Here is a 16,527-nt window from a genome sequence, read left to right as displayed (position 1 = left end):
GGTGCCATTTGGACACGAACCAGGTCTAGTATAATATGGTGCATTATGCTGGACCCGAGATGTCTCTGTTCATGATAGAAAAAAACAAATGAGATTAGTCCGTCCTCTGATTTAATAAAAGGGTTCCTGGTTGCTATCACACTGTGAGATGAGATGGTGTGATGTGACTGTAAAGTAGATGGTACAATTATATAGAAGGAGAGAGAGAAAGAGAGAGAGAGAGAGAGAGAGAGAGAGAGAGAGAAAGAGAGGTAGAGAGAGAAGGAGAAAGAGAGAAGTAGAGAGAGAGGTAGAGAGAGAAGGAGAGAGAGAGGTAGAGAGAGAAGGAGAGAGAGAGAGGTAGAGAGAGAGAAGGAGAGAGAGAGTAGATAGAGAGGTAGAAAGAGAAGGAGAGAGAGAAGGAGAGAGAGAGAAGGAGAGAGAGAGAGTAGATAGAGGTAGAAAGAGAGGAGAGAGAGGGAGTAGATAGAGGTAGAGAGAGGGAAGGAGAGAGAGGGAGTAGATAGAGGTAGAGAGAGAAGGAGAGAGAGGGAGTAGATAGAGGTAGAGAGAGAGAAGGAGAGAGAGGGAGTAGAGAGAGGTAGAGCGAGAGAAGGAGAGAGAGGGAGTAGATAGAGGTAGAGAGAGAGAGGGAGTAGATAGAGAGAGAAGGAGAGAGAGAAGGAGAGAGAGAAGGAGAGGGAGAATATATATATATAGAGAGAGAGAGAGAAAGAGGGAGAAGATAGAGGGAGAGACAGAGAGGGAGAGACAGAGAGAGAAAGAGAGGAAGAGAGAAAGAGAGATGGAGAATATGGAGAGAGAGAGAGTTGGGGGGTGCTTTGTATGTACACCTGGCCACCCTGTTCTCCTCTCCCCTCCTCTCCTCTCCTCTCCTCTCCTCTCCTCTCCTCTCCTCTCCCTCTCCTCTCCTCTCCTCTCCTCTCCTCTCCTCTCCTCTCCCCTCCTCTCCTCTCCCCTCCTCTCCCGGGGTGATAATGCTCAAATTGCAGCCCTGCCTAATAACAACCTTGAGGCTCTTGAAATGTAGTTATTTTATCGCTGTAAGAGGAAAGCTTTCATCATATTTACCCCCACCCTGTCACCCCCCCCCACCTCCGAGGTATCTGATATTGACAATAAAACAGGACAGGTGGGGGAAGGGTGAGATTTAGTGATCACGCTCCAACTCAGGCTTTCATTAAGACCTTCACCACCAGAGAAAACCTTCAGGCTCTAACAGGACCATATCACAGACTAGGCTCTTTAATGTGGACAAATCACAGAGTGGCCCTTTAACTGCAGAGCTTTAGAGGTGTTTACTCAGCTTCACTATGAGGGTGAAGAGAGACACATGACAATATGACATCACTCATACTATGGGGGGTGAAGAGAGACAGATGACATCACTCATACTATGGGGGTGAAGAGAGACAGATGACATCACTCATACTATGGGGGTGAAGAGAGACACATGACAATATGACATCACTCATACTATGGGGGTGAAGAGAGACACATGACATCACTCATACTATGGGGGTGGAGACACATGACATCACTCATACTATGGGGGTGAAGAGAGACACATGACAATATGACATCACTCATACTATGGGGGTGAAGAGAGACACATGACACCATGACATCACTCATACTATGGGGGGGTGAAGAGAGACACATGACAATATGACATCACTCATACTATGGGGGTGGAGAGAGACACATGACATCACTCATACTATGGGGGTGAAGAGAGACACATGACAATATGACATCACTCATACTATGGGGGGGTGAAGAGAGACACATGACAATATGACATCACTCATACTATGGGGGTGGAGAGAGACACATGACATCACTCATACTATGGGGGTGAAGAGAGACACATGACAATATGACATCACTCATACTATGGGGGGTGAAGAGAGACACATGACAATATGACATCACTCATACTATGGGGGGGTGAAGAGAGACACATGACAATATGACATCACTCATACTATGGGGGGGTGAAGAGAGACAGATGACAACATGACATCACTCATGTGACATCACTCACATCACTCTGCGGCCTCCTCTCTCAGTAATCATCTCTCCTCTGAGAACAACCAACACAGTGTATAACCCACAGCTATCAGCCTCCTCTCTCAGTAATCATCTCTCCTCTGAGAACAACCCACACAGCTATCAGCCTCCTCTCTCAGTAATCATCTCTCCTCTGAGAACAACCCACACAGCTATCAGCCTCCTCTCTCAGTAATCATCTCTCCTCTGAGAACAACCAACACAGCTATCAGCCTCCTCTCTCAGTAATCATCTCTCCTCTGAGAACCACCAACACAGCTATCAGCCTCCTCTCTCAGCAATCATCTCTCCTCTGAGAACCACCAACACAGTGTATAACCCACAGCTATCAGCCTCCTCTCTCAGCAATCATCTCTCCTCTGAGAACAACCAACACAGTGTATAACCCACAGCTATCAGCCTCCTCTCTCAGTAATCATCTCTCCTCTGAGAACAACCAACACAGCTATCAGCCTCCTCTCTCAGCAATCATCTCTCCTCTGAGAACCACCAACACAGTGTATAACCCACAGCTATCAGCCTCCTCTCTCAGTAATCATCTCTCCTCTGAGAACAACCAACACAGCTATCAGCCTCCTCTCTCAGCAATCATCTCTCCTCTGAGAACCACCAACACAGTGTATAACCCACAGCTATCAGCCTCCTCTCTCAGTAATCATCTCTCCTCTGAGAACAACCAACACAGCTATCAGCCTTCTCTCTCAGCAATCATCTCCCTCTGAGAACAACCAACACAGTGTATAACCCACAGCTATCAGCCTCCTCTCTCAGCAATCATCTCCCCTCTGAGAACAACCAACACAGCTATCAGCCTCCTCTCTCAGTAATCATCTCTCCTCTGAGAACAACCAACACAGCTATCAGCCTTCTCTCTCAGTAATCATCTCTCCTCTGAGAACAACCAACACAGCTATCAGCCTTCTCTCTCAGCAATCATCTCCCTCTGAGAACAACCAACACAGTGTATAACCCACAGCTATCAGCCTCCTCTCTCAGCAATCATCTCCCCTCTGAGAACCACCAACACAGCTATCAGCCTCCTCTCTCAGTAATCATCTCTCCTCTGAGAACAACCAACACAGCTATCAGCCTCCTCTCTCAGTAATCATCTCTCCTCTGAGAACAACCAACACAGCTATCAGCCTCCTCTCTCAGTAATCATCTCTCCTCTAAACAACAGAACACTGGCTTTCATAGCTGGAGAAGGAGTCTAATGGGACACAGCTGTATCCTGACAAGGGGGCGGGGTCAGCTCCAATTAGCCATGGAGTCGACCAATCAACAGCTCGGGGGATTTCAGGAAGCCATCCTGAATCACACACATAACAAACCACAACACAGACACTGGGGAGAGTAACAACGTGTAAAACAACACATTACACTGCACCTATTACACTACTATGACTGACCCTGTAAAACAACACCTATCATACTACTATGACTGACCCTGTAAAACAACACCTATCATACTACTATGACTGACCCTGTAAAACAACACCTATCATACTACTATGACTGACCCTGTAAAACAACACCTATCATACTACTATGACTGACCCTGTACAACAACACCTATCATACTACTATGACTGACCCTGTACAACAACACCTATTACACTACTATGACTGACCCTGTACAACAACACCTATCATACTACTATGACTGACCCTGTAAAACAACACCTATTACACTACTATGACTGACCCTGTAAAACAACACCTATCATACTACTATGACTGACCCTGTACAACAACACCTATCATACTACTATGACTGACCCTGTAAAACAACACCTATCATACTACTATGACTGACCCTGTAAAACAACACCTATCATACTACTATGACTGACCCTGTAAAACAACACCTATCATACTACTATGACTGACCCTGTACAACAACACCTATCATACTACTATGACTGACCCTGTAAAACAACACCTATCATACTACTATGACTGACCCTGTAAAACAACACCTATCATACTACTATGACTGACTCTGTAAAACAACACCTATCATACTACTATGACTGACCCTGTAAAACAACACCTATTACACTACTATGACTGACCCTGTAAAACAACACCTATCATACTACTATGACTAACCCTGTACAACAACACCTATCATACTACTATGACTGACCCTGTAAAACAACACCTATCATACTACTATGACTGACCCTGTAAAACAACACCTATCATACTACTATGACTGACCCTGTAAAACAACACCTATCATACTACTATGACTGACCCTGTACAACAACACATATCATACTACTATGACTGACCCTGTAAAACAACACCTATCATACTACTATGACTGACCCTGTAAAACAACACCTATCATACTACTATGACTGACCCTGTAAAACAACACCTATCATACTACTATGACTGACCCTGTAAAACAACACCTATCATACTACTATGTCTGACCCTATAAAACAACACCTATCATACTACTATGACTGACCCTGTAAAACAACACCTATCATACTACTATGACTGACCCTGTAAAACAACACCTATCATACTACTATGACTGACCCTGTAAAACAACACCTATCATACTGCTATGACTGACCCTGTATAACAACACCTATCATACTGCTATGACTGACCCTGTAAAACAACACCTATCATACTACTATGTCTGACCCTGTAAAACAACACCTATCATACTACTATGACTGACCCTGTAAAACAACACCTATCATACTACTATGACTGACACTGTAAAACAACACCTATCATACTACTATGACTGACCCTGTAAAACAACACCTATCATACTACTATGACTGACCCTGTAAAACAACACCTATCATACTACTATGACTGACCCTGTACAACAACACCTATCATACTACTATGACTGACCCTGTACAACAACACCTATCATACTACTATGACTGACCCTGTACAACAACACCTATCATACTACTATGACTGACCCTGTAAAACAACACCTTTCATACTACTATGACTGACCCTGTACAACAACACCTATCATACTACTATGACTGACCCTGTAAAACAACACCTATCATACTACTATGACTGACCCTGTAAAACAACACCTATCATACTACTATGACTGACCCTGTACAACAACACCTATCATACTACTATGACTGACCCTGTAAAACAACACCTTTCATACTACTATGACTGACCCTGTACAACAACAACACCTATCATACTACTATGACTGACCCTGTAAAACAACACCTATCATACTACTATGACTGACCCTGTAAAACAACACCTATCATACTACTATGACTGACCCTGTACAACAACACCTATCATACTACTATGACTGACCCTGTAAAACAACACATATGTGTCAATCACAAACATACAGTGTCTATACTACATGCTACCATGACTAGGTTTGACTTTCTCCCTGCTGTCTGTTGTCCCTCAGAACATCAGAGAAACTAGCTGCGGCCATGGTGACTGTGTGTTGCCAGCTCTGTTATATATGAATGACTCTAGCACCACCTGGTGATGTAATATTTTATATAAATGACTCTAGCACCACCTGGTGATGTAATATTTTATATGAATGACTCTAGCACCACCTGGTGATGTAATATTTTATATAAATGACTCTAGCACCACCTGGTGATGTAATATTTTATATAAATGACTCTAGCGCAACCTGGTGATGTAATATTTTATATAAATGACTCTAGCGCAACCTGGTGATGTAATATTTTATATGAATGACTCTAGCACCACCTGGTGATGTAATATTTTATATGAATGACTATAGCACCACCTGGTGATGTAATATTTTATATGAATGACTATAGCACCACCTGGTGATGTACTATTTTATATGAATGACTCTAGCACCACCTGGTGATGTAATATTTTATATAAATGACTCTAGCACCACCTGGTGATGTAATATTTTATATGAATGACTCTAGCACCACCTGGTGATGTAATATTTTATATAAATGACTCTAGAGCAACCTGGTGATGTAATATTTTATATGAATGACTCTAGCACCACCTGTTATTACATTATTACATGCACTATAGACTCAAAAGAGAAGCAAGCGATCATCTGGGTAGTGTCCCAATAGCACCCTATTCCTTATATAGTGCACAACTCTTGATCAGGGCACATAGTCTGATATACGTCACTACTTGACCAGGAGCCCTCCCCCTCCTCTTCCTAGGCCCCTGTTCTGTGGAGCCCTCCTCCTCCCCCTCCTCCTAGCCCCCTGTCCTATGTAGCCTTCCTCCTCCTAGCCCCCTGTTCTGTGAAGCCCCCTCCTCCTCCTCCTAGCCCCCTGTTCTGTGGAGTCCTCCTCCTCCTAGTCCTAGCCCCCTGTTCTGTGCAGTCCACCTCCTCCTAGCCCCCTGTTCTGTGAAGCCCCCTCCCCTCCTCCAAGCTCCCTGTTCTCTGGAGTCCTACTCCTCTTCCTAGCCTCCTGTTCTGTGGAGCCCTCCTCCTCTTCCTAGCCCCCTGTTCTGTGGAGCCCTCCTCCTCCTCCTAGCCCCCTGTCCTATGTAGCCTTCCTCCTCCTAGCCTCCTGTCCCATGTTGCCTTCCTCCTCCTAGCCTCCTGTCCTATGTAGCCTTCCTCCTCCTAGCCCCCTGTTCTGTGGAGCCTTCCTCCTCCTCCTAGACCCCTGTTCTGTGGAGTCCTCCTCCTCTTCCTAGCCTCTGTTCTGTGAAGCCCTCCCCCTCCTAGCCCCCTGTTCTGTGGAGCCCTCCTCCTCTTCCTAGCCCCCTGTTCTGTGGAACCCTTCCTCTTCCTAGCCCCCTGTTCTGTGGAGCCCTCCTCCTCTTCCTAGCCCCCTGTTCTGTGGAGCCCTCCTCCTCTTCCTAGCCCCCTGTTCTGTGAAGCCCTCCCCCTCCAAGCCCCCTGTTCTGTGGAGCCCTCCTCCTCCTAGCCCCTGTTCTGTGGAGCCCTCCCCCTCCTAGCCTCCTGTTCTGTGGAGTCCTCCTCCTCCTCCTCTTCCTAGCCCCCTGTTCTGTGGAGCCCTCTCCATCCTCTTCCTAGCCCCCTGTTCTGTGGAGCCCTCTCCTTCCTCTTCCTAGCCTCCTGTTCTGTGGAGTCCTCCTCCTCCTCTTCCTAGCCCCCTGTTCAGTGGAGTCCTCCTCCTCTTCCTAGCCCCCTGTTCTGTGAAGCCCTCCTCCTCTTCCTAGCCCCCTGTTCTGTGGAGCCCTCCTCTTCTTCCTAGCTCCCTGTTCTGCGGAGCCCTCCTCCTCTTCCTAGCCCCCTGTTCTGTGGAGCCCTCCTCCTCTTCCTAGCCCCCTGTTCTGTGGAGCCCTCCTCCTCTTCCTAGCCCCCTGTTCTGTGGAGCCCTCCTCCTCTTCCTAGCCCCATGTTCTGCGGAGCCCTCCTCCTCCTAGCCCCCTGTTCCGTGGAACCCTCCTCCTCTTCCTAGCCTCCTGTTCTGTGAAGCGCTCCTCCTACTAGCCCCCTGTTCTGTGGAGCCCTCCTCCTCCTAGCCCCCTGTTCTGTGGAGCCCTCCTCCTCTTCCTAGCCCCCCGTTCTGTGGAGCCCTCATCCTCTTCCTAGCCTCCTGTTCTGTGGAGCCCTCCTCCTCCTAGCCCCCTGTTCTGTGGAGCCCTCATCCTCTTCCTAGCCTCCTGTTCTGTGGAGCCCTCCTCCTCCTAGTCTCCTGTTCTGTGGAGCCCTCCTCCTCGCCCCCTGTTCTGTGGAGCCCTCCTCCTCCTCTTCCTAGCTCCCTGTTCTGTGGAGCCCTCCTCCTCCTCCTCCTCTTCCTAGCCTCCGGTTCTGTGGAGCCCTCCTCCTCCTAGCCTCCTGTTCCTGGAGCCCTCCTGTTCTAGCCCCCTGTTCTGTGGAGCCCTCTCCTCTTCCTAGCTCCCTGTTCTGTGGGGCCCTCCTCATCCCTTCCTCGCCCCCTGTTCTGTGGAGGAGCCCTCCTCATCCTCCTCCTCTTCCTAGCTCCCTGTTCTGTGGAGCCCTCCTCCTCCTAGCCCCCTGTTCTGTGGAGCCCTCCCCATCCTCTTCCTAGCCCCCTGTTCTGTGGAGCCCTCCTCATCCTCCTCCTCTTCCTAGCTCCCTGTTCTGTGGAGCCCTCCCCATCCTCTTCCTAGCCCCCTGTTCTGTGGAGCCCTCCTCATCCTCCTCCTCCTAGCCCCCTGTTCTGTGGAGCCCTCCTCCTCCTCCTCCTCCTCCTAGCTCCCTGTTCTGTGGAGCCCTCCTCCTCCCCGTCCTCCTCCTAGCTCCCTGTTCTGTGGAGCCCTCCTCCTCCCCGTCTTCCTAGCCCCCTGTTCTGTGGAGCCCTCCTCCTCCCCGTCCTCCTCCTAGCCCCCTGTTCTGTGGAGCCCTCCTCCTCCCCATCCTCCTCCTAGCCCCCTGTTCTGTGGAGCCCTCCTCCTCCCCATCCTCCTCCTAGCCCCCTGTTCTGTGGAGCCCTCCTCCTCCCCTCCTCCTCCTAGCCCCCTGTTCTGTGGAGCCCTCCTCCTCCCCATCTCCTCCTAGCCCCCTGTTCTGTGGAGCCCTCCTCCTCCCCATCCTCCTCCTAGCCCCCTGTTCTGTGGAGCCCTCCTCCTCCCCATCCTCCTCCTAGCCCCCTGTTCTGTGGAGCCCCCTCCTCCCCATCCTCCTCCTAGCCCCCTGTTCTATGGAGCCCTCCTCCTCCCCATCCTCCTCCTAGCCCCCTGTTCTGTGGAGCCCTCCTCCTCCCCATCCTCCTCCTAGCCCCCTGTTCTGTGGAGGCCTCCACCTCCCCATCCTCCTCCTAGCCCCCTGTTCTGTGGAGCTCTCCTCCTCCCCATCCTCCTCCTAGCCCCCTGTTCTGTGGAGCCCTCCTCCTCCCCATCCTCCTCCTAGCCCCCTGTTCTGTGGAGCCCTCCACCTCCCCATCCTCCTCCTAGCCCCCTGTTCTGTGGAGCCCTCCTCCTCCCCATCCTCCTCCTAGCCCCCTGTTCTGTGGAGCCCTCCTCCTCCCCGTCCTCCTCCTAGACCCCTGTTCTGTGGAGCCGTCCTCCTCCCCTCCTCCTCTTCCTAGCCCCCTGTTCTGTGGAGCCCTCCTCCTCCCCGTCCTCCTCCTAGCCCCTTGTTCTGTGGAGCCCTCCTCCTCCCCGTCCTCCTCCTAGCCCCCTGTTCTGTGGAGCCCTCCTCCTCCCCGTCCTCTTCCTAGCTCCCTGTTCTGTGGAGCCCTCCTCCTCCTCCTCCTCTTCCTAGCCTCCGGTTCTGTGGAGCCCTCCTCCTCCTAGCCTCCTGTTCTGTGGAGCCCTCCTCCTTCTAGCCCCCTGTTCTGTGGAGCCCTCCTCGTCCTCTTCCTAGCTCCCTGTTCTGTGGGGCCCTCCTCATCCTCTTCCTCGCCCCCTGTTCTGTGGAGGAGCCCTCCTCATCCTCCTCCTCTTCCTAGCTCCCTGTTCTGTGGAGCCCTCCTCCTCCTAGCCCCCTGTTCTGTGGAGCCCTCCCCATCCTCTTCCTAGCCCCCTGTTCTGTGGAGCCCTCCTCATCCTCCTCCTCTTCCTAGCTCCCTGTTCTGTGGAGCCCTCCCCATCCTCTTCCTAGCCCCCTGTTCTGTGGAGCCCTCCTCATCCTCCTCCTCCTCCTAGCCCCCTGTTCTGTGGAGCCCTCCTCCTCCCCGTCCTCCTCCTAGCTCCCTGTTCTGTGGAGCCCTCCTCCTCCCCGTCCTCCTCCTAGCTCCCTGTTCTGTGGAGCCCTCCTCCTCCCCGTCCTCCTCCTAGCCCCTGTTCTGTGGAGCCCTCCTCCTCCCCGTCCTCCCTAGCCCCCTGTTCTGTGGAGCCCTCCTCCTCCCCATCCTCCTCCTAGCCCCCTGTTCTGTGGAGCCCCTCCTCCTCCCCATCCTCCTCCTAGCCCCCCCTGTTCTGTGGAGCCCTCCTCCTCCCCATCCTCCTCCTACCCCCTGTTCTGTGGAGCCGTCCTCCTCCCCCGTCCTCCTCCTAGCCCCCTGTTCTGTGGAGCCCTCCTCCTCCCCTCCTCCTCCTAGCCCCCTGTTCTGTGGAGCCCTCCTCCCCCCTCCTCCTAGCCCCCTGTTCTGTGGAGCCCTCCTCCTCCCCTCCTCTTCCTAGCCCCTGTTCTGTGGAGCCCTCCTCCTCCTCCTCCTCTTCCTAGCCTCCTGTTCTGTGGAGCCTCCCCTCCTAGCCTCCTGTTCCTCCTCCTAGCCTCCTGTTCTGTGGAGCCCTCCTCCTCCTCCTAGCTCCTGTTCTGTGGGCCCTCCTCTTCCTCGCCCCCTGTTCTGTGGAGCCCTCCCTCCTCCTCCTCTTCCTAGCTCCCTGTTCTGTGGAGCCCTCCTCCTCCCCTCCTCCTCTTCCTAGCCCCCTGTTCTGTGGAGCCCTCCTCATCCTCCTCCTCTTCCTAGCTCCCTGTTCTGTGGAGCCCTCCCCTCTCTTCCTAGCCCCCTGTTCTGTGGAGCCCTCCTCATCCTCCTTCCTAGCCCCCTGTTCTGTGGAGCCCTCCTCATCCTCTTCCTCTTCCTAGCTCCCTGTTCTGTGGAGCCCTCCTCCTCCTAGCCCCCTGTTCTGTGGAGCCCTCCCCTCCTCTTCCTAGCCCCCTGTTCTGTGGAGCCCTCCTCATCCTCCTCCTCTTCCTAGCTCCCTGTTCTGTGGAGCCCTCCCCATCCTCTTCCTAGCCCCCTGTTCTGTGGAGCCCTCCTCCTCCTCCTCCTCCTCCTAGCCCCCTGTTCTGTGGAGCCCTCCTCCTCCCCATCCTCCTCCTAGCCCCCTGTTCTGTGGAGCCTCCTCCTCCCCATCCTCCTCCTAGCTCCCTGTTCTGTGGAGCCCTCCTCCTCCCCATCCTCCTCCTAGCCCCCTGTTCTGTGGAGCCCTCCTCCTCCCCATCCTCCTCCTAGCCCCTGTTCTGTGGAGCCCTCCTCCTCCCCATCCTCCTCCTAGCCCCCTGTTCTGTGGAGCCCTCCTCCTCCCCATCCTCCTCCTAGCCCCCTGTTCTGTGGAGCCCTCCTCCTCCCCATCCTCCTCCTAGCCCCCTGTTCTGTGGAGCCCTCCTCCTCCCCATCGTCCTCCTAGCCCCCTGTTCTGTGGAGCCCTCCTCCTCCCCATCCTCCTCCTAGCCCCCTGTTCTGTGGAGCCCTCCTCCTCCCCATCCTCCTCCTAGCCCCCTGTTCTGTGGAGCCCTCCTCCTCCCCATCCTCCTCCTAGCCCCCTGTTCTGTGGAGCCCTCCTCCTCCCCATCCTCCCCCCCTGGAGCCCTCCACCTCCCCCTGTTCTGTGGAGCCCTCCTCCTCCCCATCCTCCTCCTAGCCCCCTGTTCTGTGGAGGCCTCCACCTCCCCATCCTCCTCCTAGCCCCCTGTTCTGTGGAGCCTCCTCCTCCCCATCCTCCTCCTAGCCCCCTGTTCTGTGGAGCCCTCCTCCTCCCCATCCTCCTCCTAGCCCCCTGTTCTGTGGAGCCCTCCACCTCCCCATCCTCCTCCTAGCCCCCTGTTCTGTGGAGCCCTCCTCCTCCCCATCCTCCTCCTAGCCCCCTGTTCTGTGGAGCCCTCCTCCTCCCCGTCCTCCTCCTAGACCTGTTCTGTGGAGCCCTCCTCCTCCCCGTCCTCCTCCTAGCCCCCTGTTCTGTGGAGCCCTCCTCCTCCCCATCCTCCTCCTAGCCCCCTGTTCTGTGGAGCCCTCCTCCTCCCCGTCCTCCTCCTAGCCCCCTGTTCTGTGGAGCCCTCCTCCTCCTAGCCCGTAGATGGTGCTAAACCCATACAATTCTACAGAGCTGCTGAGACAACATGAAGGCCTACCACTACATCACATTTAGTTACTTTCTAGAGACATGGTTTCACGAGCCAACGCAAACTACGTTGTGTTTCAGTGGACGCACGGCTTCCGACCTTTGTCTCTCCCGAGCCCGTACAGGAGTTGTAACGATGAGACAAGATAGTAATTTCTAACAATTGGATACCATGAAATTGGGGAGAAAAGGGAGGTAAAAAAATGTATAAAATAAAACTGCACTCAGACATAAAATGGTTATCCATGGGTTCATCTGACTGTGGGCAAGTAGATAATGGGCTTAAACTGTCAAAATCAACTATCTCTGCATAGCTAGCATTAGCTGATCAATGTCACCTGTTGGTGGCTAATTGACTGACAAGTAACGTTAGTATATTTTCTATGCTAACTTTAGCTAGCTATATAACTTATACAGTTGAAGTCGGAAGTTTACAAACACTTAGGTTGGAGTCATTAAAACTCGTTTTTCATCCACTCTACAAATTTCTTGCTAACAAACTATAGTTTTGGCAAGTCGGTTAGGACATCTACTTTGTGCATGGCACAAGTCATTTTTCCAACAATTATTTAAAGACATATTATTTAACTTATAATTCACTATATCACAATTCCAGTGGGTCAGAAGTTTACATACACTAAGGTGACTGTGCCTTGAAACAGCTTGGACAATTCCAGAAAATGATGTCATGGCTTTAGAAGCTTCTGATAGGCTAATTGACATCATTTGAGTCAATTGGGGGTGTACCTGTGGATGTATTTCAAGGCCTACCTTCAAACTCAGTGCATCTTTGCTTGACATCACAGGAAAATCCAAATAAATCACCCAGGACCTCCACAAGTCTGGTTCATCCTTGGGAGCAATTTCCAAATGCCTGAAGGTACCACGTTCATCTGTACAAACAATAGTACCCGAGTATAAACACCATGGGACAACGCAGCCGTCATAACTCTCAGGAAGGAGATGCATTCTGTCTCCTAGAGATGAACGTACTTTGGTGCGAAAAGTGCAAGTCAATCCCAGAACAACAGCAAAGGACCTTGTGAAGATGCTGGAGGAAAAAGGTACAAAAGTATCTATATCCACAGTAAAACGAGTCCTATATCGACATAACCTGAAAGGCCCCTCAGCAAAGAAGAAGCCACTAGTCTAAAACCGCCATAAAAAAGCCAGACTACGTTTGCAACTGCACATGGGGACAAAGATTGTACTTTTTGGAGAAATGTCCTCTGGTCTGATGAAACAAAAATAGAACTGTTTGGCCATAATGACCATCATTATGTTTGGAGTAAAAAGGGGGAGGCTTGCAAGCCAAAGAACACGTCCCAACCGTGAAGCACTGGGTGGCAGTATCATGTTGTGGGGGTGCTTTGCTGCAGGAGGTACTGCTGCACTTTACAAAATAGATGGCATCATGAGGAAAATTATGTGGATATATTGAAGGAACATCTCAAGACATCAGTCAGGAAGTTAAAGCTTGGTCGCAAATGGGTCTTCCAAATGGAAAATGACCCCAAGCATACTTCCAGTTGTGGCAAAATGGCTTAAGGACAACAAAGGCAAGGTATTGAAGTGGCCATCACAAAACCTCAACCCTATAGAAAATGTGTGGGCAGAACTGAAAAAGCATGTGAGCAAGGAGGCCTACAAACCTGACTCAGTTACACCAGCTCTGTTGGGAGGAATGGGCCAAAATTCACCCAACTTATTGTGGGAAGCTTGTGGAAGGCTACCCAAAACGTTTGACCCAAGTTAAACAGTTTGAAGGCAATGCTACCAAATACTAATTGAGTGTATGTAAACTGACCCACTGGGAATGTGATGAAAGAAATAAAAGCTGAAATAAATCATTCTCTCTACTATTATTCTGACATTACACATCCTTAAAATAAAGTGGTTATCCTAACTGACCTAAAACAGTGAATTTTTACTAGGATTAAATGTCAGGAATTGTGAAAAACTGAGTTTAAATCTATTTGGCTAAGGTGTATGTAAACTTCCGACTTCAAATGTATGTATCTGAAGTACAATATAAAATGCAACACGCAACAATTTCTAAGAGTTTACTGAGTTACAGTTCATACAAGGAAATCAGTCAATTTAAGCCCCAACCTGTGGATTTCACTGGGCAGGGATGCAGCCATGGGTGGGCCTTGGAGGGCATAGGCCCACCCACTTGGGAGCCAGGCCCACCCACTTGGGAGCCAGACCCACCCACTTGGGTGCCAGGCCCACCCACTTGGGAGCCAGACCCACCCACTTGGGAGCCAGACCCACCCACTTGGGTGCCAGGCCCACCCACTTGGGAGCCAGGCCCACCCACTTGGGAGCCAGGCCCATCCACTTGGGAGCCAGGCCCACCCACTTGGGAGCCAGGCCCAGCCACTTGGGAGCCAGGCCCAGCCAATCAGAATGAATTTTCCCCCACAAAAAGGCTTTATTACAGACAGAAATACTCGTCAGCCCCCCGACGATCTCGCAGGTGAAGAAGCCGGGTGTGGAGGTCATGGGCTGGTGTGGTTACACATGGTTTGCAGTTGTGAGGCTGGTTGGACAAACTGCCCCCACAAAAAAAAATACATTGGAGGCAGCTGATGGTAGCTCTGGTGGACATTCTTGCAGTCAGCATGTCAACTGCACGTTCCCGCAAACCTTGAGACATATGTGGCATTGTGTTGTGACAAAACGGCACATTTTAATAAAAGTGGCGTTTTATTGTCCAAAGCACAAGGTGCACCTGTGTAATGATCATGCTGTTTAATCAGCTTCTTGATATGCCACACCTGTGGATGGATTATCATGGCAAAGGAGAAAGGCTCATTAACAGGGACGTAAACACATGCGGGTACAACATTAGAGAGAAATAAGCTTTTAATGTATGTGGAACATTTCTGGGATCTTTTATTTCAGCTCATGAAACATGGGACCAACACTTTACATGTGGTGTTTTATATTTTTGTTCAGTGTAGTGAGACAACCTGAAGCTGTCAGTCAATAATGGGTTACTAAAAATCAACATCCGCTCCAACAGTTTAAATGACTTCCATCAACATCCGCTCCAACAGTTTAAATGACTTCCATCAACATCCGCTCCAACAGTTTAAATGACTTCCATCAACATCCGCTCCAACAGTTTAAATGACTTTCATCAACATCCGCTCCAACAGTTTAAATGACTTCCATCAACATCCGCTCCAACAGTTTAAATGACTTTCATCAACATCCGCTCCAACAGTTTAAATGACTTCCATCAACATCCGCTCCAACAGTTTAAATGACTTTCATCAACATCCGCTCCAACAGTTTAATTAAATGACTTCCATCAACATCCGCTCCAACAGTTTAATTAAATGACTTCCATCAACATCCGCTCCAACAGTTTAAATGACTTCCATCAACATCCGCTCCAACAGTTTAAATGACTTCCATCAACATCCGCTCCAACAGTTTAAATGACTTCCATCAACATCCGCTCCAACAGTTTAAATGACTTCCATCAACATCCGCTCCAACAGTTTAATTAAATGACTTCCATCAACATCCGCTCCAACAGTTTAAATGACTTTCATCAACATCCGCTCCAACAGTTTAAATGACTTCCATCAACATCCGCTCCAACAGTTTAAATGACTTCCATCAACATCCGCTCCAACAGTTTAAATGACTTTCATCAACATCCGCTCCAACAGTTTAAATGACTTCCATCAACATCCGCTCCAACAGTTTAAATGACTTTCATCAACATCCGCTCCAACAGTTTAATTAAATGACTTCCATCAACATCCGCTCCAACAGTTTAAATGACTTCCATCAACATCCGCTCCAACAGTTTAATTAAATGACTTCCATCAACATCCGCTCCAACAGTTTAAATGACTTTCATCAACATCCGCTCCAACAGTTTAAATGACTTCCATCAACATCCGCTCCAACAGTTTAATTAAATGACTTCCATCAACATCCGCTCCAACAGTTTAAATGACTTCCATCAACATCCGCTCCAACAGTTTAAATGACTTCCATCAACATCCGCTCCAACAGTTTAAATGACTTCCATCAACATCCGCTCCAACAGTTTAAATGACTTCCATCAACATCCGCTACAACAGTTTAAATGACTTTCATCAAATCCCGAGTGGTGCAGCGGTCTAAGACACTGCATCTCAGTGCAAGAGGTGTCACTGCAGTACCTGGTTCGAATCCATGCTGCATCACATCCGGCTGTGATTGGGAGTCCCATCGGGACGACAAAAAGCTGCATGAACTGTCAAGTCTCGACATGTCCTGGGGAAATGGAGAGCGGGAGATAGCTGTCTATCAAAATGTTTTTACAGGCAACTGAAAGCTGGCTAGGCAACAGGAGAGCACCCCATCTGTCCACCACTAAACTTTGTACCGGCTGCTTAAAAAGGCAAGAGGACCATGCCTCAGGACTACCTGACATGATGACTCCTTGCTGTCCACCTGGCCGTGCTGCTGCTCCAGTTTCAACTGTTCTGCCTTATTATTATTGGACCATGCTGGTCATTTATGAATATTTGAACATCTTGGCCATGTTCTGTTATAATCTCCACCCAGCACAGCCAGAAGAGGACTGGCCACCCCTCATAGCCTGGTTCCTCCCTAGGTTTTGTCCTTTCTAGGGAGTTTTTCCTAGCCACCGTGCTTCTACACCTGCATTGCTTGCTGTTTGGGGTTTTAGGCTGGGTTTCTGTACAGCACTTTGAGATATCAGCT

The sequence above is a fragment of the Oncorhynchus gorbuscha genome, unplaced genomic scaffold (assembly GCF_021184085.1).
Source record: "Oncorhynchus gorbuscha isolate QuinsamMale2020 ecotype Even-year unplaced genomic scaffold, OgorEven_v1.0 Un_scaffold_1224, whole genome shotgun sequence".
NCBI lineage: Eukaryota > Metazoa > Chordata > Actinopteri > Salmoniformes > Salmonidae > Oncorhynchus > Oncorhynchus gorbuscha.
The sequence above is the reverse complement of the archived record's forward strand: the minus strand, read 5'-3'. Positions refer to the sequence as shown.